The sequence below is a fragment of the Tiliqua scincoides genome, chromosome 5 (assembly GCF_035046505.1).
Source record: "Tiliqua scincoides isolate rTilSci1 chromosome 5, rTilSci1.hap2, whole genome shotgun sequence".
Taxonomy (NCBI): Eukaryota; Metazoa; Chordata; class Lepidosauria; order Squamata; family Scincidae; genus Tiliqua; species Tiliqua scincoides.
In genome coordinates, this window is record NC_089825.1 from 47,292,299 (window position 1) to 47,306,795 (window position 14,497).

The following is a 14,497-nucleotide window of genomic DNA, read 5'->3' on the forward strand; positions in this document are numbered from 1 at the left end:
TGAATGGGTAGCCCACAACTGCTGTATTAGAATTTGATAAGGCTCTTGCAACCAGCTTCAAAAGTAAGGTACACAGAGCCCTATTATAATAAGCATTAGAGTTTACCACCTTTTTGCTTTCTCATGCCTTCTAGGAAGGTGTACAAAGGTTAATGCTTCCTAATGGGGTTGTTCTGAGCTATAACATAAGACCAGTTCTGGTGTAAACTAGAGCAAGTTCATCCTCAGAGGTAGTTGTATGAACACAATGCAGGATGTTGGTATCCTTGCCACTAATGCCAAGTACATCCAGTTGCGCAGGATCCTCACAGTGTGAATATTAATGTTTTTCCCTTCCCTTTTGTTATAGCTGTCAGTCATGCTCTGAACATGTGGCTGCTCTTTAACACTTTTAAAGCCATCCAATGCTCGCTCAAATTCACATGATCCTTGGATGATGATCCAAAAAGTGGAGTCAGTGGGTTGTTGGTTCCCTGGAGGAGGGCTTAGACTTTAAAATACACGGATAGAAAATACTAAAATGGAATGAGTAACAAAGCAACAAGTTGATGTATTCCTGCTGAGTCAACCCACCAGTCCACTTACTTCAGCACAGTGTTGTCTATCCTGACTGACAGCAGTCATCCAGGGTTTCAGGTACAGAAATTTCCCTACACTACCTGGAGCATCCAATAAATTATCTTGGGACCTTCTGCATGCAAAACAGGTGCTCTACCATTAAGCTGCTGCTTCTCCCCAAGGCTGAAAGGATCTGCAGAGGCCAAAATCCAGCTGCACATTTCCTTGTCACATAGCTGGAGGGCAATCAGCAAATCCCATACTTACGGGACTTGTTTGTTCACTCAAATATTTACATACTGCTGTTCCAATAGTCCGGCTTGTTTCCAACCAATCCTATATGTATGTGCATGTGTGGGCTTGTACACATGCGTGCCATTCAAAGATGTTTAGAAGCAAGAAGGTCCTGCAGTCCCTAGAAAGACAGTAGAAAAGAGGCAGTCTCAAAATTTAAGGGCCATTGTCAAGCAGCCCACAAATGCTGCTGTTCTTCGCTGAAAACACAGACAGTTGTGCTTAGGGACAGGACCTTAACCCATTTTTGCCCAGCCCACAGGGGTACACATTTGATCCCTGTTGTGTATATGCAACATTGGACAGAAATGGTTTAACTGGCATACAATTGGGTTCACACAGGGAGAGACAGGGCCTATCCAAGTCCTCTCTGCACCTGAAGAAGTGTACCAAAGGCCTTTCAGTCATTCTCAACTGGCCATGCACAAGCCTCTGTTGTCAACAGTCAACAGTCAACAAAACCTTTATTAGGCATAAACATTTGATAGGTGAAGACTCTGTACAGAAATCGTAGAGAGAGTATAAACCTAAGTAGTACCTAATTATGTATATGTGTGCACCTACGTGTACACACAGAAATGAACGTATTTTACATTTTACAAACATGAATTATTTAAAAGTCAGAAAACAATCAGTTACTCTGCAGATCTTGCCAAGATGTAACCTACTCAGTGATTACTTGGTACAGAAAGCTTGGCTCGATTCAGAATACTCAAATTTAGGAACTGTGCAACTGAGAGGGTTGTATGCTCTACATCACCTGCTAGAAGGAATTGAATTATATCTTTCTCAGAATGCCCTGTTTTAGGATGGAGCAAGGGAGAGAGAAATTGCTGTCTTAATGACACAAGCCTCTGCTGCCACTCTTCCCTCCATTCCCTGGATTCCAAAAGAGATAAACCAAGTGGAAGAGGGAGAAGAGAGTGGTAGGTTAGATCAGTGCTTCTCAAAGTGTGGTGCATGGACCAGTATGATAGGCAGCATAGCTCCAGCAGCTTCTGGCTTCTCCAGCAGGTCAAGGGCATCCAGAGAGACTTGGTTGTTGGTAACCTTCAGTCTCGAAAGACTATGGTATCGCGCTCTGAAAGGTGGTTCTGGCACAGCGTCTAGTGTGGCTGAAAAGGCCAAACCGGGAGTGACAATCCCTTCCACACTGGGAGCAAGTGCAGTCTGTCCCTGGCCTGTCTCCCTGGCTATGGGCCTTCCTTCTTTGCCTCTTAGCCTCAGACTGTTGGCCAAGTGTCTCTTCAAACTGGGAAAGGCCATGCTGCACAGCCTGCCTCCAAGCGGGCTGCTCAGAGACTGCAAGAGACTGAGAGAGACTGGAGCTGTGCAAGAGGAAAGCCTGAAGGACCGCAGGGCAAGAGACGAGAGAAAAGAAGAGCTAAGCTATGTGCCTCTGTGGACGCACATGCCCTGCTCTCTCTCTGTGCGTGGATGTGTGTATACAAACACACACATAAATACATACACACAGATACATTATATGTACATTTTATAAAATGTATAGTTCATGTTGCATCAGATCATATGAGAAGCACTGGGCTAGACCACTTCCGACATTCTAGCCCTCCACTCTCTTGTGTTCCATGCTTCCTCTTCTGCCCTATTCCCGGCTTCCTTTTCAAATCCAGGAGGAAAAGGAGCAGCAGAGGTGGCCAGGTGGAGGGAGGCAATTCTTCTGCTTCAGTCACTCTCTCAAACACCACCAGCCCTGGAGACAGTTCCTAAAGTACGAGGTGAATTTTTGGTGATTGAAATGCAATGGAGCTCCACAGACTCTATTATCTCAAAAGGAAGCATGTCAACTGAACCTGAGCTGAAGGACTCAGATTAAGATGCAATTTACAAGAAGTGTGAAATGAACAAAAGGCAGTGACCAGGAAATGGTCACACATATACCATTCTTATCACAGAAGTACAAACAGGGAACCACAAGATAATGAGGTAGAATGATGCAAGCTTGAAGCCTGATGAAAAACTTGGGGGCAGCTACCTGGGGGGGAAAAGAAGCCAGGGGAGCACTAATAATCCCTATTTAATATGCAAATAATTTATCAAAATTTTCCACATCTAAGAATTTCCCAGTGATCCAGGTTCCACATATCTGAACATTCTGAACATCCAAACCCATTGAATTTTCAACCGTTTTCATCTCACAGCACACTGGCAAGGCACTAAATGCTCAAGGCACACCATCCATTTTTTGAAAATTGATAAGGCACACTGTGCTGCCAATCAGGAGCTCACATCTGCAATAGTCCTATGAATAAATGACCCTCTCCCAAAGTCCAGCGGCACACCTGGGGACCATTTGCGGCACATCAGTGTGCCATGGCACAGTGGTTGAAACTAACCAAAAGGCCAGGGCCAGTATACACCTACATAAATAATTTAGGGCGCAATCTTAACCCCTTATGTCAGTGCTTTTCCAGCATTATGTCAGTGCTTTCCAGCTGACATACGGGCAATGCAGCTCTGAGGTAAGGGAACAAACATTCCCTTACTTTGAGGAGGCCTCCATGCGTGCCCCCCAACTGCAGGATGCAACACACGTCCCACTGCCACTGCTATGCCAGTGCTGGAAAGTACTGACATAAGGGGTTAAGATTGCGCCCTTATTCTCTTTTTTCTGGGCCTTCCGTTATTTAAGTGAGTTATCTCTGCTATTCTTTCAACATTCAGATAAGTTGGACTAGAGCAGAACATTGAAAGCTTGGCTTGGATATTGTTTTTAATATCCATTTTTATAAGCTGTGGTTTGGGTTTTTGAATAAAAGTTCAAAGGATATTTGCTGGGTGGCTTGCATAAAGGGGGGGTGGGAGTTGGAAAAAATATGCAGCCAACTGCTATTTTTGGAAATAAACATGTTTTGATTGCTACACTGATCACACCAGAGCACTAATTACATACATTATAGCATGTACTAGAAGTATTATAGCAATACAATAGCTTGAAGAACAGTGATGGTTGAACAGCTTTTCATTATTGCAGGATTACATTCCAGCTGCCATTCAGTCCTTGTTAATTATACCTTCTATTAAATTCTCTACAGTTAGTCAAGATGGTATTTTCCATCTAAAAGGAGCTCTGAAAGCTTATTTCCTTTAGGTTTTGACCTTTAAAGCCCTATACTGCTCTGGGCCAGGGTATCTTAGAGATCGCCTACTCCCGTACAATCCGGTTCGTCCTCTTAGGTCATCAGAGAAGGCCTTTTTACAAGTGCCGCCGCCTAGGGAGGTATGTGGGGCGGCGGCAAGAAATAGGGCCTTCTCAGTAGTGGCACCAATGCTATGGAACTCCCTTCCCCTTGACTTAAGAATGGCGCCCTCTCTTGAGACTTTTTGGCGAGGCCTGAAAACCTTCTGTTTAAACAAGCCTTCTGAGTTCTCAGCCTTTTTAACATCTTTTTAACATCTTTTATATTTTTACAGGCCTGATTCTTTTATGATTTGCTGCTGCTCTATGCTCTTTTTACCGGACTATTTTTTATCTGACTGCTGTTTTTATATGTGTTAATTTGTTTTTATTTGTTTTAAATTTTGTTTTTAATCTGTTTTAACCTGTTGTAAGCCACCCTTCGGGGTGAAAGGCGGAGTAAAAATAAAGTTGTTATTATTATTATTATTATTATTATTATTATTATTATTATTATTATTATTATTATTATTATTATTATTATTATTATTATTATTTCCTGGAGGCACTTTCAGAGCACTATCGCAGAGGGTACATACTAAAGATTAGGGTTGGCAACATTCAGTCTCGAAAGACTATGGTATAAGCCTAAAGCACCAGTATTCCCAGGCGGTCTTCCATCTAAGTACTAACCAGGCCTGACCCTGCTTAGCTTCTGAGATCAGATTGGGCATGTGAAGGGTAACAGTTGCTGGACATGCTAAAGATATTGCCTATATTGTTCCATCAACTTTGTATTTCTGTGAATGCGTGTTACATTTGTGTGCAATTATCCACCATGTTTATCTTGTTTGCAACAATTCCATGGAATCCAAGATAGTCAATCAATCTGCATACAGGAGAGCACAGGAATTTTCAGTATACATGAACAAAACACAGTGAAAGGAGTTGGTAGAAGGATCCTTTTTCACATTTGGCTCAAATTACTTTCAAAAGTTTCTGTGCTATTAGCATAGTAGCAGAACTGTTATCAGTGGTGGCCTGACCTAGAGGGCCACCCCACACCAACGTCACAGCTGCTGCCTCTGCTGCAGTGCTGTAGAAAAGAGAAGAAAAAAGTTCCTTAAACCAGTAGGAACAAGTTGTAACATGTCCAGTCATTTTCAACCACTGTGCCGTGGCACACTGGTGTGCCACGAATGGTCCCCAGGTGTGCCGTGGGAGTTTGGTGGAGGGTAATTTATTAATAGGACTACTGGGGATATGAGCCCCCCACCAACAGCAAGGTGTGCCTTGTCATTTGTCCAAAAACCGATGGTGTGCCTTGACAATTTTAGTACCTTGTCAGTGTGCCATGAGATGAAAAAGATTGAAAATCACTGTGTCACCCTGAGGGTCTTAGAGTACAAGCCATGTAAATGTTGCAAAAGCCTTTCCAGTGCAGGAAAAACTGCTACATCTTTATGATGTTATAAAGATCCTCTTTGATTGTTGTGTTTATGGCACTAGAGAAAAAATGCTGCTGTAGAAGTCACTTCTGCAGACTGCATAGAACTCAGTGCTGACATCTTATCTGTTCAGGTTGCAATAAAGAAGATCTCAAGGGAAGGAATTTCCTTCTCTTTTGGTTCAGTAAATAGGATAGCTCCTTCTGTTTCCCAAAGCTAGAAGAAAAATATTTAATGCGGTCTTGTTAGCTGCATGTTTAAATGACACCATTTGTTATCTTGGCTTGTCATGTTCTCATTGTGGATGGAAGGGGCTGCCACATTTATGGGCTTCTGGCAATGATTTCCCAAAATGGAGATGTTCAGGTACTCCTAAGGTCCTCATTTGTAAGGTGCTATGATAGTGCCTGTGAGGCTTTAGCCAGAGCTGCTTTAAATGAGAAGGTTCTCCAACAAGCATTCTTGCAATAACATATAAAGCTGCTTTCTACTGAGCCAGTCCATTGATCAGTAGCAGTCCGGGGGATGGACGGACAAGGGGGCAAAGGTGAGTCCTCTTGGGGTGGCACCACTGTGCCCACAGTGGCACTGCCTTCAACCGCTGTGCCACTGCTGCTGCCTCCACCTACCCTCCAGAGCTGTTTCTGGGGCAGGCAAAGCCCCGTGCTGTGACTGTGGGAACTCTGAAGGCTTTCTGAGGCCTCTGGAGAGGCTTTAACAGTACTTCTAGTTTTTGCCGGAAAACCAGAAGTATTGTTTAAAGGTGCTTAAAGGTGCTTAAAGCTTTTGGAGTGCTGCGGAACATTGCATGAGGCTCCATAGCCTGGGTAGGTATCCCGGGGGGGTGGCATGTTGCAAGGGGCTGGCATATTTTGGTCCTATGCCCCGGGGCAGCAGAGGGGCCCAGCTAGCAACTGCCAATTTGGTTCATCTAGTAAAGTACTGACTACACTGACTCAGAGCACTTCTCCAGGGATTCAGGCAGGGATCTCTCTAAGCACTACCTGGTGAGGGCAGAGACTGAATCTGGGACTTTCTGCATGCATCATATATCCCATTCTGCTGATCTATAATTCTTTCCCACGTGGTTAAGTTCAGATCTCCTTGTTCAAAAATATCAAAGTAAAGACTGTCCTCATATCACCTGAGCAAAAATATATTATTGAGAACTGTTCTTATATCTCTTAGGGCACAGTCCTAAACAGCTGTTCCAGTGGGGCGGGTGCTGCATCTTGCAGTTGGGGGACAGTCACAGAGGCCTCCTCAAGGGAAGGCAAGGTTTGTTTCTTCAGAGTTGCATTGCTCTTATCTGGAAAGTTGGTTAGGATTGCACCCTTAAATGTTTGGCTCTAGCCTGGTTCAAAGTCTGAGGAATCTTCATTTGCATTATGTATTTGAACTATATATATATATATATATATATATATATATATATATATATATATATATATATATATATATATATATGGCACCTGCTGCTTGATACAGGGCATGCCAAACTGGAAAACAGTGTAACAATATGCCACTATTTAAAACATTTAATTATGTTCTAGTCTAGAGCCTGTTCCTGAAACCAGAGGCAAAAATCTTCCCCATTAAGACTTCCATCCTACCCCCAAAACAACAGAGAGTCTTGTGGCTCCAGAAAGACTAGCATATTAATCTCAGCATAATTTTTTGAGAGTGTAAGCTTCCACCGCTGCTGCCTCATGTTTTGGTGGTTTTGCTGCCACCCCGTTCCTCTTCCTTTCAAGGCTGAGTCTCCAAAGGAGAAGGAATGGGGTGACAGCAAGATCACAAAGATGCTGCCACCTCCTCATGTTCCACCACCATTGCAACTCCTCCCCTTCAAGCTCAGCACAGCAACCTCTCACTCTGCCCATCGCACCCCTCCTCCCCCCCCAGAAGCTCTTGAGAACAGGAGAGGGTGTGGCTACCAGGTTGAGAAGCTGCTTCCGCTATGGCATGGTAATGACATTGGTTCACAGTAGAGCAGGTGGTACTTGGTCCTACTGCTACAGTGTTCTTGTGGCATTGCCCTTCTTGGCCCAATGCCAAGTGGAGATGGCTGGAGCTGTGATGCACCAGTGAGGTGCAAGACATGACTGCCTGGTTCTTCAAAAGAGGCACAGTCCGGAGAAGTAGGGTGCAGAGCAAAGCGTCAACAGTGGGTCAAGCTATTTACTCCTGTATACAGTTGCCATTTGTCATTGCCAACTTGGTACCCACCTAAGGTGGTACTTGCAATTAAAAACATAAAGTTGTGCAAATTGTGCACAAAAGTTTATGCTGAATAAATGTGTTAGGACCCAATCCTACCCATTTTTTCAGTGCTGGTGCTGCTGAGCCAATGGGGTATGCACTGCTTCCTATGTTGGGGAGGCAGTCTCAGAAGCCTCCTCAAGGTCTGGGAACATTTGTTCCCTTACCTCGGGGCTGCATTGCGGCTGCACTGGTGCTGGAAAATTGGATAGGATTGTGCCCTTAGTCTGCCAGATACCACAGGACCCTCTGGTTTTTGCTAGCACAGCTACTCCTCTGGAAGACCCAATTGCCAGAAAGAGAACAGAAGATTTACCAGAAAGGAATGTAATTTTTTTTTTCTGTGACAGCTTGGACAATAGATGGTCCCCATGCCATTAAAATGTTCTTTCACTGGTTTTTCTTCAGGCCTTCCACACCAGAAGCTATGTATGCCTTCTAATGATTTATGCACTTAAAGCAGCAGGAAAATTGGTTCAGACTCCAATTAATAATTCCTCACTTCATTGCTCTCCTGTTGCCATAGCCCAGACAGCAAACATGCCATCAGAAGTCACATGTGCTCTTGACACAGTGATTTACTCTGCAAATTGCACAGTGCTTAACTCTTCATATTAGCACTGTTGCTAAGAGCTTTTTGTGCAATGTTGATTTGGTTTATGTGACGCAGTTGAAGCCATTCTTTTTAGAGAGGATATTACAAGTGGATTATTTTTGCTTCAGGCACAGAAATAAATTGCTGTTCCCATTTCATTGTCCCACCTGCACTCTGTGGGCAATCCTAGGACAGTGTCCAAATATGCGTAGCAATAATATGGCTATCTGGGTTTCCAATGTCTGTACCAATTGAAGGGAAGAAATGCCTAGTAAATAAGGAATTGTGGTGCAATGTCTCAACAGAGCTATCCATCCATGAGGCTAAGAGCACAATCCTATGATAGGGCAGTGCTGATGCTACAGCCACAGTGCCAGCACTGGGTGTCATAAAAATGCCATAAAGGTGCTTTCTGAGACCCAGTGAGTAAACTGCACCAGTGGGAAGGGCTGCACTGACCTTCAGAGGCCACATCCCATCCACCAGCCGGTGGGGCAGGTACGTGTTGCACTGGGTGGCAGAAGGGCAGGGGAGAGGATGTGGAAGGGCATTCTGAAGGTGGGGAGGGGTGTTCTGGGGCAGAGGACAATGAAAGATTTCAGGGCCCAGGAGGGACAAATGTCCCAGCAGAGGACAATGAAGATTTCAGGGCCCAGAAGGGAGGCAAGGATGTCGGAGAAGGTCTCCGCTGCATTCCAACCTCTGTCCCAGGCCTGAAAGTCCTACATGGGGCTATTTGGTTCTGAGCAGCCCCAATGAGCAGGCTGGAGCACTACACAGATTAAGGAAACAAATGATCCCTAATCCTGTGGAGACCTCCCACCTGCTCTAATCCAATGCTGGATATAGTGTCGTTTCAGCAGCCTCACTGCACCAGCATTGGATAGGATCAGGCTCTGAAACGGTTACTACATTCAAAAAAGAAGAGGGGGATACAGCAGAAGAGGGAATGTAGAGGAGAAATCTCTGACACTCACTTCTTCTCCACACTTCCTCTTCCATTCTGTTCACCTCTTCCTTTTTCAATCCTGGAAGAGATGGGAGGAGACAGAGCAGAGGCAGAGGTAGCAGTTGACATGCCTCGTGGTAAAGGGGCATGGTATTTGGCATGGTAAGGATCCACGCAAGGGAGCTGGCAGCATCTGGTGTGCCATCTCAAGCACTGAAATGTCTAGTTCCAGCTCTTTGTCTAACAGACACACAATCACAAGATGTACCCTTGATTTTCAGAAGTATTTACTTTCTAAGCATTTTATTTTAGGTAGACATTTGGAAAGATTCATCTTATATTAATGCTTTCTCAGATTGTCTCAAGTGAAACAGATAAACACTTCCCATTAATGCAACACTTCCAGACTTTTAAAAATGATCCGGCTAATTACTTTAGTGATCCCACCAACGTAACTTTATCTGATCAACATACCTGTAACTGTCTTAAATAGATGCAATAGCACCTTTGCTGAAAAGAGAATATTTTGTACACAATTAAATGCTCGGGTTCAAATAAGCTTTACTCAGAAGGAGATTCCTAAGTGTTGAGTTTGAAATGGAAAAGGTGCAAAAGAGAGCGACTAAGATGATTACGGGGCTGGGGCACCTTCCTTATGAGGAAAGGCTATGGCGTTTGGGCCTCTTCAGCCTAGAAAAGAGACGCTTGAGGGGGGACATGATTGAGACATACAAAATTATGCAGGGGATGGACAGAGTGGATAGGGAGATGCTCTTTACACTCTCACATAACACCAGAACCAGGGGACATCCACTGAAATTGAGTGTTGGGAGAGTTAGAACAAACAAAAGAAAATATTTCTTTACTCAGTGTGTGGTCGGTCTGTGGAACTCCTTGCCACAGGATGTGGTGATGGCATCTAGCCTGGATGGCTTTAAAAGGGGATTGGACAAGTTTCTGGAGGAAAAATCCATTACGGGGTACAAGCCATGATGTGTATGCGCAACCTCCTGATTTTAGAAATGGGTTATGTCAGAATGCCAGATGCAAGGGAGGGCACCAGGATGAGGTCCCTTGTTATCTGGTGTGCTCCCTGGGGCATTTGGTGGGCCGCTGTGAGATACAGGAAGCTGAACAAGATGGGCCTGTGGCCTGATCCAGTGGGGCTGTTCTTATGTTCTTAAATGGAAAATATCTGCTTAGGAAATCAACTGAAAAAGAAACACATAACAATGACGGAACATATTGATATCCCCACAACTGATTACAGGTATTGAGTAGTACAGAAAAAAAGATGCAAGGTTTGTTACACATTATTTTGCCAAATGTCTTATAACCCAATCCTATCCTTCCTCTCCCCAACCAATGCAGAAACACCAAAATAGCTACCACTGCATCCTGCTGGGGGGAGCAGTCATGGAGGTCTCCTCTGGGTAAGGGAACATTCATTCCCTTACCTGGGGGTAAGTCTCCATGGTGTCTACTTGGACCTGCACTAGCAAAATCGCTGGTGCAGGTTCACATGGGCACATGCTACAAGATTGTGTCTAGAAAGAATGCTAGGATTTGGTGCCTGCCACAGCTGCTGAAGTCACCCCTTCTCGGAGGTATCCATCCCGAACCCCATCACCATTCCACCCTTCTCTGTACCTGTTCTGTCTTCCCCCACCTTGTCCCACCTCCTCCACCAGCCTACCTTTGTCAGTGGGGCCTCAAGTGGCTGCTTGTGGCAATGGCCAGGCCACACTGAGTTCTGAGTCAGGACTCAAGGGCGGGCACCAGGATGCAGGTCTCTTGTTATCTGGTGTGCTCCCTGGGGCATTTGGTGCGCCGCTGTGAGATACAGGAAGCTGGACTAGATGGGCCTGTGGCCTGATCCAGTGGGGCTGTTCTTATGTTCTTATGGGTCACCTTCTGTGATAATTGTAAAGGGCCTTGCACTGTGTTCTAGTGGTATAAGGCCTGAATAGGATTAGGCCACAAGACACCTACCTCAGTTGGTCTCATTAATGAACCAGCATTACACATGTTATTTTTGTCACTGAGAGTTGGCTTTAACTGCTTAAACAGGTTCCCAAATTTTGAAGTTATCTAAAAATAGCAACTTGTTTGATGTAATTAGATCTGTGAAAGCAGAGAAGGATCCCAGCCCCTCTTGTCTCAGAGTATTTATCGATAAACAAATGTGTTTTCAGCTGCTGCAAAGAAATTTCTCCTGCATCTGTTTGACAGCATACCATCACTGTTTAGTCAACGCTAGAAATTGTCTGTTTACAGAAGTGCAAATTTTTTTGAGTAGAGAAAAAAAACTGGCCATTTCACACTTTTGCTTTAACAGTTTGGTGCTAATGCCTATTCTGGAACTGGGTCTCTTCAAGTAGCTGGCGGGGGGGGGGGGATGTGTGTGCATGAGAGCGAGTGGGAGGTAGAAAAAATATATATTTAGAATATGTCTCTCTAAGCGCCCACATGCACACACACATACAGAGAGAGAGAGAGAGAGAGAGAGAGAGAGAGAGAGAGAGAGAGAAGATCATACTGTTGATGTTGTTTCCATTGTTGGAAAGGTTTTCTCCCCATTCTTTAGAACATGATTTCTCAAAGTATTCCCTGAGGTTCCCTGAGGTCCCTTAAGGGCTCCATAATCACACCATAAGTGGCCACAATCTGCTTGTAGCTGCACCATTCTGTGCATGCACTTGCACTCTGGGGCTCCCCAAGATTCTGTCTAGGAGTGTAAAGTACTCCAGAGATCAACAGGTTTGAGAACATCTGAGACGAGTACGATATACTGGTTTATATGTTGGATAGAGTAGGAGAGTCCTGGGTTTGAAATTCAACTAAGAAGCTTACTAAAAGCTCAATCCTAGACTGTCCTACTGCTGGTGCTGCAGCCCCAGCACTGGTGGTGGGTGTCGCAAACGTGTCATATGGCACGTGTTTGCACACCAGGAGAGGAAGCAACACCAGCTGGGAGGACTGCGCCACACTGTTGATGCCACAGACTGACCCCCAGCCACCACCAGTGAGCAGGTAAGTACAGAGTGATGCAGTGGCATGGGGAGGATGGCAGGAGGGTGGGGGAGGAGTTTCTAGGCGGGGGAGGGACAGGCCAGGGAGGGAGGTCGAACTGGCAGAGGCCTCCTCCACTGAATCCTAGCCCTATTTTGGGCTTGAAAGCCCAGTGAAATAGCTGGCACAGACTCAAGAAGCTCTATTGAGCAAGCTGGGGCTTTACTCAGGGTAAGGCGACAAATGTCCCCTGCTCCCAAGGAGACCTCTAGCCTGCTCAGATCCAGCACAGGATCCAGCAGTGGCTGTTTGGAGCTGCTGCTCTTGTGCTGGATAGGATTGGGCCCTAAGTAAACTTGGAGGAAGAGTTGTTACATTGTCAAATGTAACAAATACATTTTAAAATCTCCTAACATGGCTATAACAAACAAGGTCTGACTTGCATCTTACAGCCCAATTCTATTCTTCCTTCCCCCTCCACCCACCAATAAAGTGGGACATCACTTCAGTTGCCTGGGACCCTCTGCTGCTGACCTGAAAATCATAATTCTCCAATCAATAAACTTCAAAGGGAAACTGTGAAACTAGACTATATTTGCAGATTTGGTTCCTTAAATGCTCAAAAGAGACAAGAATTTTCTCTTCTGCCACAGGGGTCACATTAACATAGCAAAGCTAGGAAGATTGTCTTATGGCCAGTTATCACTCTTGCCAGTGGTCACTGCATTTATTTTGCATAGATTTTATTTAGCATAGATTTGAGTGGTGCCAACTGAGGACAATGCTTCATGCAACTGAGGAAGTGGGCTCTAGTCCACAAATGTTCATGCAGAATAAACAAACACCTTCCTCATTGTTGCTTTACCTGAATTCTAACCATCTTCCAGACAATCTTAAAAAGCAAAAATATGATACGGTAATGCAGTAAGGGTGAAAGTTCCAAGTTCCATTATTTAACGAACACTCTTTTTCTTTTACCTCTTCAGATTTTTGCTTTGTTAGATTTTCAGTTGCATATTTAATAGGATGTTCTTGAATGAATATTAATCCTAAAAAAAATACTGGATTTTTCCAACCATTGAGGATGAACCTTCCCCTAATCTGTTGCCCCATAGCTTTGGATAATCCACAAAATAATCTGAATTTTATAGGGTTTTTCTCCCCCCAAAAAACCAGACAGAAAATGACTTTCTTCTGCAAAATCCCAAACATAAGTCACTGAAAATGCAAATTCTTAGTATTAAATATAGCTGCAGCTGTAGTTGTTCTTCTTTGTAATGATACGTGAGCTGGTTCCCTACTTCATTCCTTCCCACATTTATCAGATTGAAAAAGCTGCCCTCTAACATCTTTATTCTCACATCAAGCATTGCTCTCTGAACACACACACAACCTTACACATTTCTTGAGGTGTTTTATGCCTGCTGTGTTAATATAATTTGATATAGCCTACCCTGAACTGAGCTTCCACAGCAGGACATGCTGCTAAACTGGCCATAACAATTTGCTTTAAAAAAAACAACAACTATCAGAGTGTTCACAGGAGGTTTAGTCTTACAGAGGATGTGGTTACATCTATTATAAAACAACTATACAGCACAAGCGCAGAACTAGTGTGGTGTAATGTAGTGGCTAAGAAACTGAGCTGTCAATCAGGACTTCCTTGGTTTCGATCTTGCCTCTGCTATTAACTCACTAGGTGGCCTGAGGCGAGCTTCTCCCTAGCTACAATACGAGGATAATAACAGCTATTGACTTTATAGAGTTGTTATAAGAACTATATTGACATGCCTGTGAAGTGCTACACACAAAATAGCTCACAAAATGCTATAGAAATGCTGAGCAGTGACTATCTGTGTGGGCAGCAAGAGAGGGATGTAAGGAAGCAATGCAGTGGCATTTTGTGTCGAAACAATCATGATAGAATCAATAGCCATAGCCACAAAGATGGTGTCTGCCTTAGAGATGTACTAGAAAACACACCTATCCTGCAATATGTTATCATATTATCAGCTATGTTTTATTAATCTGTTATACCTGCTGTTGGTCTATGTTTATGGTAATTTTATTTTATTTTTCTTAATTGTTTTTAGGAGTTTTATATGGTATACTGTAATTAATTTAATTGTGTCATGCTCAGCTTGTTGCCCCCTAAAGCTTGTTGCCCGATGCAACTGCTACCCACTGCACCCCCTTAGCTATGCCACTGTCTCGGGTTAAGGGGATATATTTTCCTTTTA